This window comes from Mustela putorius, unplaced genomic scaffold (genome assembly GCF_011764305.1).
Source record: "Mustela putorius furo isolate JIRA1106 unplaced genomic scaffold, ASM1176430v1.1 tig00001657_pilon_pilon_pilon, whole genome shotgun sequence".
NCBI classification, from domain to species: domain Eukaryota; kingdom Metazoa; phylum Chordata; class Mammalia; order Carnivora; family Mustelidae; genus Mustela; species Mustela putorius.
Genome location: NW_025421833.1, coordinates 129,721 through 151,388, shown reverse-complemented (window position 1 = coordinate 151,388; position 21,668 = coordinate 129,721). Strand labels below are relative to the sequence as shown.

Sequence of the window (21,668 nt, the reverse complement as noted above, 5' to 3'; positions counted from 1 at the left end):
TAAAATGTGGAAGGAATACTAACCAAAAGTAACTGCTGGCTACAGTGTGTCCTCTGACTAGTATAGTATAATATGCTAAAATCAAAACCTTTAGCAGCTTTTCTAAAGGTTTGATGCTAAATACAATAACTTGACTTATACAAATCTTAACAATAAACCTTTTAAACATATTGGGGTAGGCATCACAGATGATTGTTACGAATGACACATAACAATCACAGAAGAGAATTATTAGAAGTAATAAAAAATGTAAAACTAATAACTAAATCAAGAATTAAATAAACCAGCTGGTATTGAGGCTGGGAAGCTGATGGGGTAGGAGGACCCTAGGCTTACCTTATCCTATGGATACAACTAGAAAACAAAAACTTCACACAAATAATCTAGAAAACAACCCAAAGACTGGCAGAACAAACTGCAACTAAAGGCAGAGAAGAGGCCACATCGAATTGCGTAGGAAGGGTAGAGATGTAGTGGGGAATGAAACAGGCTTTGGCCATCTGCAGTCAAGAACTGGAGGTACAGGGAAGGGTGAGAAACAGACTATCCCACATACATGGGGAAGACCAATCCCCATAACTTTTGGTTTTGAAAGCCAGAGGCTCCAAATTTCAGGAGTTCCTACAACCAGTGGGAGTTGAGCTTGGATTTTAAAAAATCAGCACCTCCACTCTGGGAGAGCTGAAAGGCATTAGGAAGCAGAGTTCCTGCCCTTAAAACAGACAGGGGGGTGGGGTGGGGGGAATAGGACAAACAGCCCAGGTAGCTACAACATAGAAGCAGCAATATGAAAAACAACTAGGGCATATGGGAGGGAGACTTACTAATCTCAGAGCATGTCTTGAAAGGCAGGGATCACAGGGAGACCCCTCCAGGAACAAAGGAGGCAGGCACCATTTCCCTCACCTCCACATCCCCACACACAGCATAAACACATAGGCACCTGTGGGAACCAGCACTATGCAAGGCTTTCTAGCTAAATTTGCTACACTGAGCTCCACCCACCCACACCTAGTAAGGTCCCCTTTTTGACACATTTGTGTCAGTTCTGGTTTTGGATCCCTTCCCATGGAAGACCAGTGTAAACATCATCAGTGCAGCTTATTCTGACCCACATGTTTTGTAGGGCCTCAGTGTGGGCAGCTGTGGACCTTGCAGAAGCTCAAGACACAGCCTGTTGTAACTGGTACCCCACCCACACAGCCCTCCATCCATCAGGGCAGGCAACAGATCTCTCACAAACAGACCAGCACACACCTTGTTAAAATGTGCAGCACTCCAGCGGGGGACCAAGCACAGCTCACAACAAGCTAAGAGAGCCTCTTAGACAACTGGACTAAAGGGAAAGCTGGCCAGGACACAAGAGCAGAGCATATGCAACACACACAGGAGACAGTCCCTGATGTGCCAGGTCCGGGAGAATAGGGGACAACTCTACCACAGGGCACTACAGGACATCTTGTTCATAAGATTGTGAACTTCAAGAGGAGGACACAGAGCTGACTTTGCTAACACACAGAAACAGACACAGAGAATCAGACAAAATGAGATAAGGAATATGTCCCAAATGAAAGAACAGGACAAAACCACAGCAACAGATCGAAGTGAAATGGATATAAGTAGTATGGCTGATAGAAAATTTTAAGTAATGATCATAAACATACTCACTGGGCTTGAGAAAAGAATGGAGAACATCAGAGAGACCCTTAACACAGAAATAAAAAGGAACACATCAGAGATTAAGAACACAATAAATGAAAATAAAAATACACTAAATGGAATAAATAGTAGGTTAGAGGAAACAGGCAAATGAATCAACAACCTGGAAGACAGAGTAAAGGAAAGTAATCAAGCTGAGCATGTGAGATAAAAAAAAAGTTATACAAAATGAGAATAGACTTAGGGAATTCAGTGACTCCATTAAGTGTAATAACATTCAAATTACAGGGATCCTGGAAGAAGTAGAAAAAGAAGAGAACAGAAATTTAATTTGAAGAAATAATAGCTAAAACTTCCTGAATCTGGGGAAGGAAACAGATACTGAGATCCAGGAGGCAGAGAGATCCCCCAACAAAATCAACCCAAGGTGATCCACACCAAGACACATAGTAGTTAAAATGGCAAAAAGTAGTGATAAAGAAAAAAAAAAATTTAAAGCAGCAAGAGAAAAGAAAACCGTTATATACAAGGGGAAACCCCATAGAGCTATCAGCTGATATTTTTACCAGAAGATTTGTAGGTCAGAAGAGAGTGGCATGATAGATTTCAAGTGCTGAAAAAAAAAATATCTGCAGCCAAGGATACTCTATCCAGCAAGCCTATCATTCAGAATAGAAGGAAAGATAATGGGTTTCCCAGACAAACAAAACTAACGGAGTTTATGACTACTACCCCAGCCATACATTAAAGGGGACTCTTTGAATGTAAAGAAAAAACTGTAAGTATGAGTAGGAAAAGTAGGAAACATAAAAGCAGTAAAAATAAGTATATCTGTAAATATCAGTCAAGAGATTCACAAAGGATATAAAATATGACACCATATGTCCAAAATGTTAAGCAGAAAGGAATAAAGAATGGATTTAAACTTAAATGACCATCAACTTAGCACAGACTGCTATATGCAAACGATGTTATATACAAACTTAATGGTAACCACAAATCAAAAACCAGCAATAACAAATAACATGGAGGACATGGGGAGATGGAGAGGAGACAGGACTTGAGGGAAATTGGAAGGGGAGATGAACCATGAGAGACTATGGACTATGAAAAACAATCGAAGGGTTTTGAAGGGGTGGGAGGTGGGAGGTCGGGGGTCAGGTGGTGGGTATTATAGAGGGTACATATTGCATGGAGCACTGGGTGTGGTGCATAAACAATGAATTCTGTTACACTGAAAGAAATAAAGAAAAAAAAGCCAGCAATAGATATGCAATGGATAAAGAGAAAGGAATCCAAGTATATCACTAAGGAAAGCCAAAACACCACAAAAAAGAGCAAGAGAGAGATCAGAGAAAAACTACAAAACAATCACAAAGCAAGTAACAACTTGGTAATAAATTTATATCTACCAATAACTACTTTACATGTAAATGGACTAGACACTTCAATCCAAAGATATGGGGTATCTTTGAATTACACAGAGTGGATTAAAAAAACAAGAGCCATCTATAAGGCTGCCTACAAGAGACTCATCTCTGATGTAAAAACAACTGCCAACTGAAAGTAAGAGGATGAAGAAAGATTCGTCATCCAAATGGATGTCAAAAGAAAGCTGGAGTAGTAATACTTAAATCAAACAAAACAGACTTTAAAACAAAGACTGTAACAGGAGATAAAGAAGAACACTATATGATGATGAAGGGGAGACTCCAACAAGAAGATACACAATTATAAATATTTATGCACCCAACATGGGAGCACCCAAACACACAGTTAACAACATTAAAAAAAAAAAAAAAACCTAATCGATAGGAATGCAATAATAATAGGAGACTATAACACCCCTCTTACATCAATGGACAGATTGTCCAAACAGAAAATCAACAAGGAAACAATGGCTCCATTCACCAGATCAGATGGATTTAAAAGATATTTTCAGAGCATTCCATCCTAAGACAGCAGATACATATTCTCCACAAGTGCACACAGAACATTTTCCAGAACAGATCACAGATTAGCCCATAAAATAAGCCTGAACAAATTCAAGAAGATGGAAGTCATACCATGCATCTTTTCTGACCACACCACTATGAAAATGGAAGTCAACCACAGGAAAAAATCTGAAAAGAGCGCAAATTCATCAACATTAAATAACATGCTACTAAACAATGAATGAGTCATCCAAGACCTCAAAGAAATAAAAATTACATGGAAACAAATGAAAATGAAAACGCTATGGTCCAAACTCTTGCAGATGGAGCAAAAGCAGCTCTAAGCGGGAAGTTTAGGATCATACCAGCCTACCTCAGAAGTAGGAAATATCTCAAACAACCTAAATTTACATATAAAGGAGCTACAAAAAGAATAACAAAACCCAAAACCAACAGAAGGAAGGAAATAATAAAGATTAGAGCACAAATAAATGATACAGAAAGTTTTTTTAAAAACAACATAGAAGAAATCTATGAAATCAGGAGCTAGTTCCTAGAAAAGATAAATAAAACTGATAAACCTCTAGCCAGGCTCATTAAAAAAAAGGGGGGTATATGAGAGAGGACCCAAACAAAATTGCAAATGAGAGAGAGTAACAATGGACACCACAGAAATACAAGTAACTACAGGAGAGTATTATGAAAAATTACATACTCCAAACCTGGACAACCTAGAGGAAATGGACAAATTCCAAGAAACATATGATCTATCAGAACAGCAACAGGAATAAAGAACATTTAAACAGACTGATAACCAGCAATGAAATTGAATCAGTAATCAAAAAATTCCCAACATGGGGCACCTAGGTGGCTCAGTGGGTTAAAGCCTCTGCCTTCAGCTCAGGTCATGATCCCAGGGTCCTGGGATCAAGCCCAGCATGGGGCTCTCATCTCAGCGGGGAGCCTGCTTCCCTCTCTCTCTCTGCCTGCCTCTCTGCCTACTTGTGATCTCTCTCTGTCAAATAAATAAACAAAATCTTTAAAAAAAAAAATTCCCAACAAACAAAACTCCAGGACCAGATGGCTTCATAGGCAAATTCTATCAAACATTCCAAGAAAAGTTAATACCTATTCTTCTCAAAATATTTCAAAGAAATGAAGAGGAAGGAAAATTTCCAAATTCATTCTCTGAGGCCAGTATCATCCTGATACTGAAGCCAGGTGAAGACACCATTAAAAAACAGAACTACAGGGGCACCTGGGTGGCTCAGGGGGTTAAACCTCTGCCTTCAGCTCAGGTCATGATCCCCTGGTCCTGGGATTGAGCCCTGCCTTCCACTCTCTGCTCAGCAGGGAGTAAGCTTCCCTGCAACCAACACCCACCCCCGTCCTACTTATGAGCTCTGTCAAATGTCAAATAAATACATAAAATCTTTTTAAAAAACTACAAAAAATAACAAATATTTTTTTAATTAAAAAAAAAAAACTACAGGCCAATAACTCTGATGAACATAGATGCAAAAATCCTCTATAAAATACTAACAAACCAAGTCCAACAATCCTTTAAAAAAAAATCATTCACCCTGATCAACCTTTACTCCCAGGTTGCAAGAGTGGTTCAATATTTACAAACCAATCAGTGTGATACATCATATCAGTAAGAGAAAGGAAAAGAAGCTTCAGATTTCAACAGATACAGAAAAGGCATCCAATAAAATACAGCAACAATAACCATCAACAAAGTAGGTTTAGAGGAAACATACCTCAACTATAATAAAGTCCTTATAGAGAAAATCCATTATACTCAATGGGGGAAAAACTGAGAGCATTTACCGTGAGGTCAGAAAAAGGACACGGATATCTACTCTAACCGTTTTATTCAGCTTAGTACTGGATGTCCTAGCCACAGCCATCAGACAACAAAAAGGAATAAAAGGCAACCAAACTGGTTAAGGAAGAAATCAAACTTTCACTATTTGCAGAGGACATGATATTCTGTGTAGAAAACCCTAAAGACTCCACCAAAAAACTGCTACATCTAAAAATCAATCCAGTAAAGTTTCAGGACATAAAATCAATGTACAAAAATCTGCTGCATTTCTATACAGTAATAAGGAAGCAGCAGAAAGAGAGATTAAGAAAACAATCCCACTTACAACAGTCCCCAAAATAATAAACCAGCTATGAATAAATTTAGCAAAGAGATGAAAAGACCTGATTGTGAAAACATAAAATATTGATTAAAGAAGCTGAAGATGACACAAAGAAATGGAAAGACAGTCCATGCTCATGGATTACAAGAACAAATATTGTTAAAATTTCTATACTACCCAAAGCAAGCTACACATTTAATGCATTCCCTATCAAAATACCAACAGCATTCTTCATAGAACTAGAAAAAAGACATCCTAAACTTTGTATGGAACCACAAAAGACTCTGAAGAGCCAAAGCAATCTTGAAAAAGAAAACCAAAACCGGAGGGAACACTATTCCAGATTTCAAATTATATTATCTGTAGTATTCAAAAAGGTATGGTACTGGCACAAAAATAGACACTTAGGTCAACAGAACAGCATACAAAGCACAGAAATAAACCCATGATGGTTACTGTCAATCTTTGACAAAGGAGGCAAGAATATTTAATGGGAATAAGTCTCTTCAACAAAGGGTAACTGCATGGCTGCATGCAGAAGACTGAAATGGGACTTCTTACACTGCACACAAAAACTCAAAATGGATTAGGGACCTAAATGTGAAACTTGACACCATAAAATTCCTAGAACAGAGCACAGGCAGTAATTTCTCTGATGTTGACCATAACGAGATCTTTCTAGGTATGTCTCCTGAGGCAAGTAAAACAAAAGCAAAATAAGCACTTGTGATTACACTAAAATAAAAAACTTCTGCCCAGCAAAGGAAACCACCAATAAAACTAAAAGAAAACCTAACTAACTGGTGGAAGATATTTGCAATGACATATCCAACTAAGGATTATTATCCAAAACATATAAAGAATTTATATAGCTCGGGGCGCCTGGGTCCTGGGATCGAGCCCCACATTGGGCTCTCTGCTCAGTAGGGAGCCTGCTTCCTCCTCTCTCTCTGCCTGCCTCTCTGCTAACTTGGGATCTCTGCCTGTCAAATAAATAAATAAAATCTTAAAAAAAAGAATTTAATACAGCTCAACACCAAAAAATATCCTAAATAATCCAATTAAAAAATGGGCAGAAGATATGAACAGACATTTCTCCAAAGACAATATCCAGATGGCCAACAGATACATGAAAAGATGCTCAACATCATGCATCATCAGGGAAATACAAATCAAAAACAAACTGAACTATCACCTAACATCTGTTAGAATGACTAAACTCAAAAACTCAAGAAACAAGTGTTGGTGAAGATGAAGAGAAAAAGTAACACTAATTCACTGTTGGTGGGAATGCAAACTGGCGTAGTAACTGTGGAAGATAACATACGGGTTCCTTGAAAAATTAAAAACAGAACTACTCTATGATCCAGCAATTATACTACTAGGTATTTACCCAAAGAATACAAAAACACTAATTCAAAGGGATATATACACTCCTATTTTTTTTCTAAATATCTTATTTATTTGACAGAGAGAGATCACAAGTAGGCAGAGAGGCAGGCAGAGAGAGAGAGAGGAGGAAGCAGGCTCCCCGCCAAGCAGGGAGCCTGATGCAGGACTCAATCTCAGGACCCTGAGATCATGACCTGAGCTGTAGGCAGAGGCTTAACCCACTGAGCCACCTAGGCACCCTACACTCCTATGTTTATAGTAACATTATTTACAATAGACAACCCATGGAAACAGCCCAAGTGTCGATCAATAGATGAACATATAAAGAAGATGTGGTGTATACACATACAATGGAATATTATTCAGCCATAAAAAAGAATGAAGTCCTGCCATTTGCAAAACATGGATGGATTTAGAGAGTATAATGCTTAGGAAAACAAGCCAGTTAGAGAACAAGAATTACACTATTTCACTCACCCGTGGAATTTAAGAAGCAAAACAAACACAAGAACAAAAAAGAGACAAACCAAAACAACAAACTCTTAACTCTATAGAGAACAAAGAGATGGATACCAGAGAGGATATAAGGAGGGGGCAATGGCTGAAACCGGGGAAGTGGATTGAGAGTGCACTTATCTGGATCAGCACTGAATAGTATATGGAACTACTGAAGCACCATTTTGTACACATGAAGTGAATGTACACTATAAAACACTTTTTTTTAGCCATATAGCACATTAGTAAGTCATTCAGCATTATATGACTAAGGTCGATAGATTAGACATTTGTATTATAAAAATGTTAATTTCCTGATTTTGTTAGTTACATTGTGGTTAGATAACAGAATAATCTTGTTTTTAAGGAAACACAAGTAATTAGCAGTATTGTATCCCCTTGTTGGTAATTTACACCCAAATAGTACAGAAAATAATATATACAAAGAGTAATAAAGCAAACATGATACAAATTCAGAGAATCTGAATAAAAATAAAGGAGGACTGTTGGCATTATTCTCCCAATTTTTCTGTAGGTCTGAAATTATTTCATATGAAAAAGTTAAAAATATTATTCTTAAAGGAAAATTAAGAGGAATTTTTTAATTGTCCCTTTACAAAGGACATTGGTTAAGGTTTTTTCCCCATTTTTAAGGATAACAAACTAGATTAATTGATTAGGTAAGAAAAGTAAAAAGTGAAATGAAAACACAGCTTATAATGAACTATTGTTTAAGAAGGATTAACTATGGTATATGTCTAAAACAAAAGTCTAAAATATAAGTATAGCTGCTTTTTTTTTAATGTAACAAAACCACCAAGTGAAGACCTCATATCAAGCCTGAAATTCCTCTGCTTTACAAAGCACTCTAATTCCCACTCTAAATGTAAAAGTTAAGGTCCACTAACATCACTTTTCTTATGAAATAAAAAGCATATTCAACAAAGCATGAAATAAGAGTTAGCCAATTGTAGATCCAGTCCTAGAACAGGCTGCCCAGGCTTCCACCTGGCTTAGAACCATACTATACTTCCACAACCAATCAATACTACTGGGTACAAGAGCTTCTTCAAACCCATTTTGGTGACAAGTATAAAATAAACCTTCAAGAATGTGGTTAAAAAGAGAGAGGTGACAGCATATGAATTTGAGGACAAGTCTAAATCCATTAACAGTGGCCTAAAATATAAATTCATGCTTATCTAAGAGCCCAAGAGGAAGCAATGTTTTCCTTATTATTATTTTTTTAATTTATTTTACCTCTGGACAGGGCTCCACATGGCAGTCTTTTATTGAACAATGGCCATCTTCTGCCCAGAAAGGACATGGTCGCTTCAGATTGACCTTGAGTGAAAGATTGGATAAACGTTAGCACACATATGGCACAGTTCTTCAACACTCTCTAGGTGTTCCTGTGCTGCACACCACTGATGTGGTGGTGGGAAGAAGAAAAAGTCCTACCCTGTGGCATCTATAGGGTTCAAAATTTGAAACTGCAGTTTTTTAGACACCCAGTTGTAATATTAATTTTAAAAAGTAACTGTTATTAGTCCTCTGACACTTCAAAAAAGAAATAAAGTCCACATACACTGCTCACCTGCAGACCCTGGGCAGCATTTTACTCTGATGTCTGTCAGCACCTTACCCGTTAGGGTTTTCCCGAGCGCCCAACCGCTTCAGTGTGCACTGAGCACCCACTGTCTGCACTGTGTAGGGTTTAGGGCAAAGAAGATATATAAAAAAGTACTTCACCCACCTGGAGTCTACTGGAGGGAATAGAAATTATAAATGCCTGTTTAATTACAAATTGTAGTAAGTGCTACAAAGAACATCCAGAGTTTCTTGATGGACAATAATGGGATTGGCGGACAGTGACCTTCTTGACTGCTCAGTGTAACTGGGGATTTTGTTTGTTATATCTTATTGTTTACATTTAGGAAGATATGGGATTTTGTATATTAAGTTTATAGCCTGCTATCTTAAGCATTTTTTTATCATTTTTGTTCATTATTTAAGTTTTCTAGTATTATTTTGTCATTTATAAATGGAGATAGTTTTACTTATTCTTCAAAAATGTTTATGCCTCTAGTTGCTCTCTATTGTTTGGTATGCTAATTAATATCTCCAGCAGTAAAGAACAGTGGGTACCCTGGGTCCCTCACCTAAGTGAGAATTCCTCGACTATTTCCCAACAAGCAAGATGGTGGCAATGCTAATGTTAGGATTAAAATGATCATGTTAAGGAAGTATACATCATTCCTATTAAATTTTTTTAAAAATCAGGAATGTGTGTTGAACTGTGTTGAGGACCTAAAAGCCTTGTTCCTGCATTCTTAAAATAAGATTAACTTGGTCAGGATATATTTTTCTGTAATATGCTCAAAACTCCACATCATCTTCTATTTCACTTCTACTCTCACAGCATACATTCACCCCATCAGGTAAGTCTGTTGGTGTTACCTCTTACGTACGATCTACATTTGCTTAATTTTCACCTCTTCCAACTCTACTGCCTTATTCCAACTCCACTTTTCATCTGGTCTCATGCAAAAACCTACATGGTTTCTCTATTTCCTATTTCACACCCTGAGAGTCTGTTTTGTACAAATCCCCCCAAAAGCTTATTACACTTACACTAAAATTCAACATCCTTACATAAGATTTTCTCATCTGGCTCTTACTTTCCAACTCTCCATATCTCACTCACCTTGCTCCAGCCAGGCTGAACTTATTCCTCAAACACGCTCAACCTTTATGCCTGCACTCAAGACGTTTATACCTGTAGCTCTACTCTCCTTCCCTGGAATGTTCTCTCTCCACATCTTGTCACAGCTTTCACGTTATGTAGGTCTTTACTCAAATGGCACAGCATGGATACCTTCCTTTCCTGATCATCTTCTTTAAAAGTAAAGCTACCTAATTTCCCCACCCCATTAATTTATTCTGTCTCCTACTTTATTCTTCTCCATAGCATTAACCTTAGTAAGCATATTACATTAAATTTCACTCTTTATTGTTTGCCTTCCTAATCTGGATAAAGCTTCATGGAGTCAGAGTCTTTGTGTTATTCATATTGTATCCACAGCACTTAGAATAGCACCTACCTGCCTGGGTGGCTCAGTCAGCTGAGCATCTGCCTTCAACTTAGGTCATGATCCCAGGGTCCTGGGATCAAGCTCTGTGTCAGGCTCCCTGCTCAGCGGGGAACCTGCTTCTCCCTCTGCCTGCCACTTCCCCTGCTTGTGCTCTCTTTCTCTCTGACATACAAACAAAATCTTTAAAAATAATAATAATAAAAATAGGAAAACTCTTTAAAAAAGAGTGCCTATTGGGCGCCTGGGTGGCTCAGTTGGTTGAACAACTGCCTTCGGCTCAGGTCACGGTCCTAGAGTCCCGGGATCAGTCCCGCATCGGGCTCCCAGCTCCATGGGGAGTCTGCTTCTCCCTCTGACCTTCTCACCTCTCATGTTCTCGCTCACTGTCTCTCTCTCTAATAAATAAATAAAATCTTTTTTTCTCATATATTTTTATCCCCCCAAACAGGTCTGTGAATCACCAGGTTTAAACAAAGAACTCACGCACTCACCAAATCACATACCCTCCCCAATGTCCATAATATAATAACCCTCAGTTTGTTAAAATCTTTAAAAAAAAAAAGAACGCCTACCGATAAGTAGTTATTCAATAAATATTTAATGAATAAAGAAATGGAATAGATAGTATAAGAAACTGTAAATACCAACTCAGAAGCCAACTGAGCAGTTGACAGGGGTAGACTGGCTTCCACCTAGATACCCTTGCTCAATATTAAGTATGTTTGCACATGTTTAAAATTAACCTATTCTCTTTGCTTTCTTTTTCTGCCACTAGTGTATGAAAAGTATACTGACGGTGGTTAAATGTCCTTTTTGTTTAATTTTTAGGTTGGCAGAACTAGAGAAAGGAATAATCATCATCAGAATATCCTTGACTTGGAGACAAATGCATTAACTAGATCACTGAATTCCCCTCCCTTCGGAAGTAAGTGGATATTTCCATTACATATGGAATAATTTCATCACATTGATTAGAATGTTTTCTTAGAACACTGTTATGTTTGCCTATCCAACTTCTATTTTTCCTCCTTCCATTGAGAAACAATCACTCCCCCTTATATTTATGTAAAATAGGATTGTTAACCAAAGTGTCTTTCCCTCTTTTGGTCAATTAGAAACCTGTGTAAGTGTTTTTCCAGAAATTAGGGAGGAATTTCTTCCAGAAATTTGATATAGAGTGTTGCAAAAACAAGGGAAATGGCGATTGCATTTCTTGCTAGGCACACGACATAATAAAATTTTTTGTCACCTTCAAAAAAAAAAAAAAAAAAAAGGGCAATGTCTAATGGTGCCAAAATTTTGGTGGTGACATAAATATAATGGCTATTAGTTCCGGCTCTAATTTCTTTTTTTATCCTCAGAAATATTTAAAGACTAAGATAGCTATATAGAATCAGGATAAAAAAGAAAATCATGCTCAATTTTTAAAATAAACTAAAAATGAGTATCAAAGAAATTATAAACCCTATCAAATACTGAGAGCAAAACAAAGCATAACAGCAGCTTTTAAAATACTGTTCTTCGATTTAAAATACTGCTTCTGAATATTGCTTATTGTTGCTACCTTTAAACTAGCATTGGTTATTTTGTAAAGGTCTAGAGCAGAGCGCTCAATTTAAGAATCAGTTCCTCAGTATTACTATGAAGGCTGTTCTGCTTGTGCCCTCAGCCTGGTTCAGCAGCCCTTCCAGTGAGCTCCCCAGGAACCATGTGCTGCTGTGGTACTTACACTGAGAAAAGCACTAACACAGGACAGGGCCCAGCAGCACAACACAGAGCCTGGGAGGGGTCTAGATGGCAGAGCCTCAATTACAGTGAAAGCTGACAGATAAGTAAGTCTGTGGCACTTTCAGCTTCTGTGGAAGTAGTCTCTGTCCCAAAACTGAAAGATCAGGGATTTCCCAAACACAGGAAGAGGGTTCAGGTTCTCAGTGTTCAAAAAGACAATCAGGTTTACTACATACTTAATATATTCCAGTGATTAAAAAAAAAAAAAAAAAAAAAAACAGAGCATTCTGAGAAGTCAAAATGGGTTTTCAAAAGGGTCATAAAAGTCACATCTGTAGAGAGCTATGTAAAAATTTTGCTCATAAAGGAATAAAAAATTATAACTCTACCTTGTAATAAGGGAAGTAGTCTCACTCTTGCAATTTTTTTTTTATTTTGGGGAAGATTTTGAAGGTGTTAAAGTTATCGATGCTATCTATGTCGCACAGGCAATCATCCAGGACTCCGGTTACCTGGGGGTGGGGAATATATACATATAAAATTTAAAATATGTAAATTATAGATATTTCAACCTTAGCAATTCTGTACTATTGTATAAAAAGGTATTTTATTCATTTGAGGTAACTAGTCTTTGTTAAGATATGTAACATTAAAGGGGTGCCTTGGTGGCTCAGTTAGTTAAGTCGATTAAGTTGTTTTAAGCCGGTTAAGCCTCTACCTTCAGCTCTGGTAGAGATCCCAAGGTCCTGGGATCAAGAGCCCTGCTCAATAGGGAGCCTGTTTTTCCCTCTCCCTCTGCCACTCACCCATTCATTCCTTTCCTCTCTCAAATAAAATCCTTTAAAAAAAGATACATAACATTAAAACAATCATTTACTTTTTATATGGCCAATTAGGTGAAGAACAACAAAAGGATTAAATAGATATACCTATTCTGAAGAACTAAGCATTAGTGGCTAGAGAAATATATTGAATGTTCCTCCCTTCCCCAAACATACATAAAATCCAAATGTAGCAGGAATGCTAAAGCATTTCTTCCAAGACTAACCTAAAAGTCACAGACTATAATAATACTGCTGTAGTAACCCCATCTTATTTTTCTACTGCTATTTATTGAACACTTATGTGATAGGCACAGTGCTAAGAACATTACATGTTATCTCATTTATTCTTTAAATATTGTATGAAATAGTTATTATTATCCTCATTTCACACATAAGAAAATTAAGGCTTAGCATAGTTAAAATAATTTTTCCAAAGTAAAAATTAGACTTAGTCCCAAATAATCACACTTAAAAATACATGCTTTATCTAATACTCAAAGTATACATTAACTGAACCGAAAATGATATTTACAAAATGAGTTCAGAATCCAAAATTTCCATAAAACATTCTTCAGCTACCCTGAGATCATGACCTGAGCCGAAGGCAGAGGCTTAACCACTGAGCCACCGAGGCACCCCTACAACATTTGTCAAATGGAGAAAAGTTTGTTGGTTACCAGGGCTTAAGGACTGGAGTAGGGAGAGGAACTGGAGTCATGGAGAAGGGTAGAAAGGAGGGAGAGTGGTTATAAAAGGGCAAGAAGAGAGGTGCCTGAGTGGCTCAGTCAGTTGAGCTTTTGACTCTTGGTTTCAGCTCAGGTCACAATCTCAGGGTCATGAGACTGAGACTCGTAATGGGCACATGCTCAGTGGGCAGTCTGCTTGAGATTCTCTCTCTCCCTCCTCTGACCCTCTCCAATCCCTCTCTAAAAAAAATTAAATCATTTTTAAAAGGGCAAGAGGAAGGATCCTTGTGGTGATGAAATCGTTCGGCATCTTGACTATGGTGGTGCACATGTAAAAGTGGACAGAAAATGTACAGATGCAAGGGAGACTAGGAGGGATCTGAGTAAGATCAGCGGGTGCGTCAGTGTCAATGTCCTGGTGATAATACCGCACTGTATGTTTGCCAAATGGTACCAGTGGGTTAAACTAGATACAGTGTAGGTGGCATTTCTTTGTATTATTTCTTACAACTGCATGGAACCTGCACTTACCTCGATTAAAATTTTTATAAAAAGGGGGGGGGTTCCCAGGTGGTTAAAGATCATTTGTATGATCCATAAGAGGAATCTATGCACAGGTGATCAGAAAATGGAAACCAGAAATTCCCAGTTGTTTCTTTCTCATGTTTTCCCTCTAGGAATGCAAATGTGTCCCCAAACTCCCTACAACACAAAGAGTCAGGGGTATATTATCTTTAAAGAGCAAAGGATCATTCACAATAATTTTGGCTCTAGAATTCCAGATGCTTTACTATCCTAGTTACTAAGATCCTGTCACTAACTATTGAATTTTATTCCATTTCTCTAGCTTACTATTTGTAAAAATTCAAATTCTAAGTAATTGTGGAGAGTGGGGGGGGGAGAAATACCAACTGACAACGTTCTAGGTTTTAAAAATACCTTATCCAGTGACTGCTCTTTCTTACAAATATTTCTTAAATTGTTCCTTTTTAGTAAACCACCATATTTTTAAAAAATATTTTCATTGTGGTAGAGGCTGGGGTAAGGTATACAAAATTATCATGTACTTATTTCTAACTCTTAAATACTAAGACAAAAGGTTGTATATCACCAAATTTTTAAAAACGGAAATAGAGAGGTGCCTGGGTGCCTCTTGGCTGAGCATCTGACTCTTGGTTTCAGCTCAGGTCATGATCTCAGGGTACTGGGATGAAGCCTCAGGCTGTCCCTGCAGGCTCCCTGCTCAGCAGGGAAGCTGCTTCTCCAGCTCTCTCCACCCTCCACCCCTTCTCTTTCTAAAATAAATAATCTTAAAATAATAGAAATAGAATATGGCTATTATCTTTTAAGTCCCTTTCTAATTATAGCCATATCCCTCCCCCTGGAGGTAGAATAACCTATTTTTGTTAATTACCTTTCCTTGCAATTTCATCACATATGATATATCCTTAAACAATATAGATGATTCTTTTTGTTTTTGAACTTTAATGTTAATGACATGTTTCTTTTACTAATATTTTGCCAGCTACCCACCATAATGAGTTTTATGGTCATTCATTTTCCCTGTTGTAAATGTTGTATTATATGAAAATATCACAATGTATTTATTCTATTGTTGACCTGTAAGGTCGGCAGAATTAATAATGGCCCCCAAGATATCCATGCTATAATTCCAGAAGCCAGTGAATATGTTACAGTACGTGGCAAAAGTGACTCTGCATATGTGATTAAGATCTTGAGATGGTAGTTAATACTGGATTATTTAAGCAAATTCAATAATAAGATCCTTGTAAGAGGAAGACAGTGTCAGAGTCAGACTGGAAGGTGCTACATTACTGGCTTTTAAGACAATGGAAAAGGACACAGGCCAGGAACACAGCAGCCTCTAAAAGCCTGGAAAAGGGAAGGAATGATGATTCTCCCCTAGAGCCTCCAGGAGAAATGCAGCTTTGTTGATACCTTTATTTTATCCCTGTAAGACCCATTTTCAGACTTCTGGCCTACAGCATTACATGATCATAAATTTGTATTATTTTAAGCCACTAAATTTGTGGTAGTTTGTTAAAGCAGCAACAGGAAACTAATGCAATCCATATTTAGGTTGTTCCCAGATTAAGTTAAAGAACAATGCTACACAAATACCTTTTTCTTTATCTCCCTCTATATATTTATAAGAGTTTCTCCAGCTTATATGCTTACAAGTGAAATTACTATAGCTCATTTCCAAAATAGGTATACCACTTCACAATCCTACCAACAGCAGATAGAAGTTACTGCTAAATCATATATTTGCCATTATTTGATATTTTTTTAAAAATATCAGTGGGATAAGCCTCTGCCTTTGGCTCAGGTCATGATCTCAGGGTCCTGGGATCTGAGCCCCACAGCCCTCCGGGTCTCTGCTCAGCAGGGAGACTGCTTCCCCCCCCCTCTGCCTCTCTGCCTACTTGTGATCTCTGTAAAATAAATAAAATCTTCAAAAAATATTTTATTTATTATTTGACAGAGATAGAGAGCACAAGAAGACAGAGTGGCAGGCAGAGGGATAGGGAGAAGCAGGCTCTCTGCTGAGCAGGGAACCTGATGTGGGGCTTGATCCCAGGACCACAGGATCAAGACCTGAGCTTAAGGCAGCTGCTTAACCAACTGAGCCACACAGGCACCACAATTATTTGATATTTCAAATTTTTTTCCAATATAGTAAGCAGGAAAGAGTATCTGATTTTTGTACTGATGAAGTATAATGTTTTATGTTCCATAAGACATGTGTATTTCTTGTGTGAAATACTTGTTTTTCATTTTTCTACTAGGTTGCCTTTTTCATGTTAACATGCAGGAATCAATAATTTTTCCCTATTCTGGTACATTCTTCTGGAACTCCAACCTGACATATTATATTAGACTGTATCTCTTAAGCTCTCTTTAAAATTTACTAACCCATTATCTATCTGAGCTTCCTTCTGAATAATTCATGCTTTTATTTTCCATTCATTCATTCATTCATTCATTCAAAATATTTGAGAATCTACCTCACATAAGCCTTGCACTGTTGTTCTACCTGCTGGGAGTTCAAAAAGAGAAGAAAGAAAGAAAGAAAGAAAAAAGAAAGAAAGAAAGAAAAGAAAGAAAGAAAGAAAGACAAAAATCTCTGCTCTCGATGAGCTTATACGCTCATAGGAATGGGGTGGGGGGGGATGAGCCACATACAGAGTCTGTCAAATGGTAATAAAGTAACAGGGAAGCCAGGGAATAGGAATTGCAGGACTGAGTTGCTACTATTTTGAAAAGGAGAGTTACAAAAGGTCTCAGTCAAATTTTGGCAATGCTTGAAGAGGGAAAAGGAACAAGCCACACAATTTGGGAGAGTGGGAAAAGCACTCCAGGCATTGGGAAACAAACTATAAATGCCCCGATAGGAGACCATTATAAGACTTTGGCTTTACTGGAACCTGGTGTTTTCTCACACCAACCAAGTCTCCAACTCTCCAACACCAAGTGAGTGCCCAAATCAGTTTTGATGCCACCTGGAGTCAGAGCAGACCTCATGGAATTAAGGGCTCAGACACATAGACTGTCCCCACCTTAGATATCAGCCCAAGTTCCAAGCCACCTGTACTTCTGACTGACCAGCTATACACCGGGGTTCCCATGACTCTCTTCTCTGGTTCAGTAATTTGCAATGGCTCACAGGACCAAGGAAATGCTTATGTGTACTGTAAAGGATACAACTCAGGAAGTACCAAATAGAATAGATAGGGGCATAGGGCAAAGGTATTAGGAGGTGCAAGTACAGACCTTCTCTGCCTCCAATGCACCCTCACAGCAAGGGTCTATTCGCCCACCTGGAAATGCATCAATATTGTTTTAAGAGATTTTACAGTGCTCCATCTCTAGCACCCCTATCCCCATCCTAGGGGTCATGGGTGGGGCCCAAAGAGGAGAAACAAGCAAAAGATACCAGAAAGACTAGCCAGAAAGACAAGACAAAATCAGAAAGGGACAGCATCCTGGAAGCCCAGAGAAAAGATGTATTTCGAGGAGAGTAAGTAATGAACCATGGGGAAAAAACTGCTGTCTATAGGTAGAGCTAAGGTTTAAAAACTCACTATTGGCTTTAACAAGAAAGACACTACGGACTTTGCCAAGAGCAGTTTCCGAGGAGCTGGAGTAGGTTGAAGGGAGAACCAGCATGGAAGGAGTAAGGATAATTCCTTTGATGAGTTTTTTTGATAGAGAACAGAAAAATGGAGCAGAGCCAGGAGAGTTGGGCAGGTTAAGAGGGAACTGTAAACTAGAATTAACACCATGTTTTAGAATGCCAGTAACAGTCCATCAGAGAAGGAAAAACTAATGATCCAGGAGAGAAAGGGAAGAGTTGTTGAGCCATGTGCTTGAAAGAGGGAATGGGACCTAATGCAGATGAGGCAGGAATTGACCTTTGATAAGAGTTCACAGTTCAAAGAAAAAAAAAGTTTACAGTTCATCTATGATAATCCATTGGAAGTCATGACCTGTGGATTCAAAAACTAATAGGTAAACACATATGGATTACACGGATTACTCCAATTTTGTTAGTGAAATTCGAAGATAAGAAAAGGAGAAGTGTTGGAGGATTAAGTAGAAAAAGACATAAAATGGTAGCATGATTCAGTAATCCTTTCTTCTGCTGGACATAATCAGCTAGCTAATTCACCCATTGAGTTTCTAATTTCAGCTCTAGAAATCACAGGTCTTTTTTCCATAGTCTATATTTCTAATACCTTATTCATGGTGCCTAGTGTTTGGTGATTTTGCCTATTAGCTGCTTATTCTCCTTGACACTGTATCTTCAAGAATTCGTTACGGCCTGGGTTGAAAATAAATTCTTCCAGAGGAAATGAATATTTGCTTTTACCAGTAAACCAGACCCACTTCTAGGAGACAGATCCAATAAAATGAGATAATATATACTGAAACACGTTGGAGATTAAATACTATCTATAATACGCTCCAATACTGTATTAGAAAATACCACTGGAAACAAAAACCAAATGTATCCACTTTTGAGGACTGTTTCACAAAATGTTCCTTTGAATATCCACAAATCTTTAATTTTTGAAATATATGTATTTATTTGGACATGATAAAATGATATGTATTCATTTGGATATAATAAAAGTAAAAGTGCAATTATAAAACAGTAACACATGTAATTAGTAGATGACAAAAACCTAAAGTGAAGTTTCCAGATTGATGACAAAGTATACAATTCACATAGGCTTTAAAAAGAAAAAAATGAGGAAAGTCTCCTTTAAGAAAAATATCTAAATGTATACCCCAAAACTATCACCGCTAGAAGACAATTTTGCTAAAGACAATTTGGAAAATTTACTTTTTAGAAGATTTCCAGATTTCCATTAGTTCAGTGTTTCCTAAGCGGGGCTCACAAAGTAGTTCAGAGGATAACTGCGTTGCAGTTACTTATAGACAAGGCCTGTTTAAACTTGCTGATCGCTGGGTCCCATCCTGAGCCACTAAATCAGCACAGGTGGCAAGGGGGCCAGAGAATCTGCATTTTTAACACGCTCACCAATAACGAACTCGGAAGTCTGCCCCTTAGATTTTTACCAAATCATTCATTTAAAAAATCCCCACACAAATATGATGTTCGTGCTTTCTGGGATTTAGTGCACACACCATAACGCCAGGAGGAAAGTGTGTGAACAAAGTCAGAAAAGCATGTTTACACGGTTGAACGCAAGGCTTCAGCCGTCCTCAGCCGGGAGCACCAACCGCTTCAAATGGGCATCTCCGCTGGCCGTGGAGCCACTGAGACACCTGCCCTCCCAGCGGCTCCGCCGCCTCGCAGCAGGGGCAACCGGGCACAGCCACACCTGCTGCTGCAGGAAAGCAGCGAACGGGGCTCTCAGGGCAAAGGCTCTGGCTTTCCACACCCTCGACCTCCAGCGCACTCTGTCCTGCAGGTGTCACCGGGCGCCCCCCGGGCCGGCCCACTCTCCCCAAGTCACCCGTCACCGACTGGCCGTGTCCGCGAGCTTTCCCCTCGGGATCCCCGGACCCAGCGGACCCGCTCAGTTGGCGAGAACTCCCCCAAGAACAAGGGACGGCAGAGCCGGGGCGCAGAGGGGGCTCTCCAGCCCAAGAGCTCCAGGACTCGGGGTCTGGCGTCCCTCCCCGCCCGCGGCACTCCTGAGGGACGCGGGGGAGCCCCCGGTGAGGGGCTGGCTTCCCCGTCCGCGCGTCCCTCCCCACACAGCGGACGGCGTCCCCACTCCTGCCCGGGCTCCCGCACACGCCGCCCCACACTCCAGAAGGAAAAGCGGAAACGCCTCCGGGAACCGTCACCGCCGCCCTCATCCTGCCGCCGCCTCCACGAGAGTCGCCTCCCCACACTCACCGCGCGCATCTCGCAGGCGCCCCGGGACGCGGCGGTTCGGGTCACCGCCCCCAGCCCGCGTGGTCTCCAAAGCCCCTGCGGGTCCAGCCTGGCCCTGCCCGCACCCCCGCCGCGGCCCGCTCGCCCTCAGCGCCCGCGTCCGGCCCCTCGTCCCCGCCCCGCCGGCCCTCAGCTCACCTGGGCCTCGACGACGCGCGGGAGGAGGCCCAGGGTGACCAGCAGCGGCACTGCGGCCGCCCCCCGCCCGGCACCGGCCAGCCGTGGCCCCCGGCTCATGCTGACCTCTCCCCACAGCGCGACCTGCCAGGCCCCTCGGGGCCGGGGAACGGCGGGCGGTCCGAGCGACGACCCAAGGGGACGGCTCCCAGCGGCTGTGAGACTCCAGGGTCAGAGGTCCGCACTTTGCGGATGCGGGGGACGCCCTCCCCTGCTCCCACCAGGTGCAAGTGAGGCGGGAGAGCCAGGCGCCCCCACTTCATCTCCCAGGCTGCCCCGCCCCGGGCTTCCCCTTCGCCCCGGCCACGCCCACTCCGAGCGCAGGGCCTTGAGGGAGTTGTGGTCCTTGAGCGGCCGCAGGCCCGACTCCTGCGGGGGGCCAGGGCCAGAGGCGGGGGAGGCCCGGAAGCGGCCGCGGTGGCGGCGGCGGCAACTCAGCTTCCCCCACAGCGGCCAATGGGGCAGAACCACGCGAGCATCCAAAACAGGAGGCGCTGCGGGAGGGGCTCCGCTCCCTTCCGCGGGCCTCCGCGCCGCCTCCCCTCCCCGGTGGTGGCTCCCGGAATCCCGGCCGGGGTCAGGCCTGGGTGGCCGGTCCCCGACGCCGCACAGCCGGGGGACTTCGGGACGCGGCCCGCGGGGCCTTCGAGTGCGGCGCCCGGTGGGGCCCCGCCAAACACCTGACACTTGGCGAGGCGACCCGGTTCCTCTTCGACTTCACGGCCCGCAGGCGTGGACGCGGCCCCTCCTCGGTCCAATGCAGACGAGCGCTCGAAAGACCTGGGAGGGCTGCGGCCTGGCTCCTCCCCCGCCTCGGAAACATCCCAGTTTCTCAAGGGGCTTCAGAGGGAAGGAGGTTCCTTAACCTCCGCGAGCCTCAGTCTGTTGGTCCTTGAATAATGACCGACCCAAACCCTGTTTTAGGATTGCATTAGACCCTACCTAAAGGGCTTAGGATGACGCCAACACAAAAGAAGTTCAAGGACAGCTGCTATTCCTTTTCTTAATAGCCTTGATTTCTAGAGAACTAGCAATACACCGGCTCACACGTACGCGGTACTTTGGTAAGGACCACACATTTAGTGGTGT

General features: G+C 40.8%; 1 pseudogene; it reads right to left on the bottom strand.

Annotated features, from left to right (window-relative positions):
• LOC123394181 overlaps positions 1–21,348 on the bottom strand; it is a 48,420-nt pseudogene extending 27,072 nt beyond the window's left edge.
• Between the last annotated feature and the right edge of the window lie 320 nt (positions 21,349–21,668).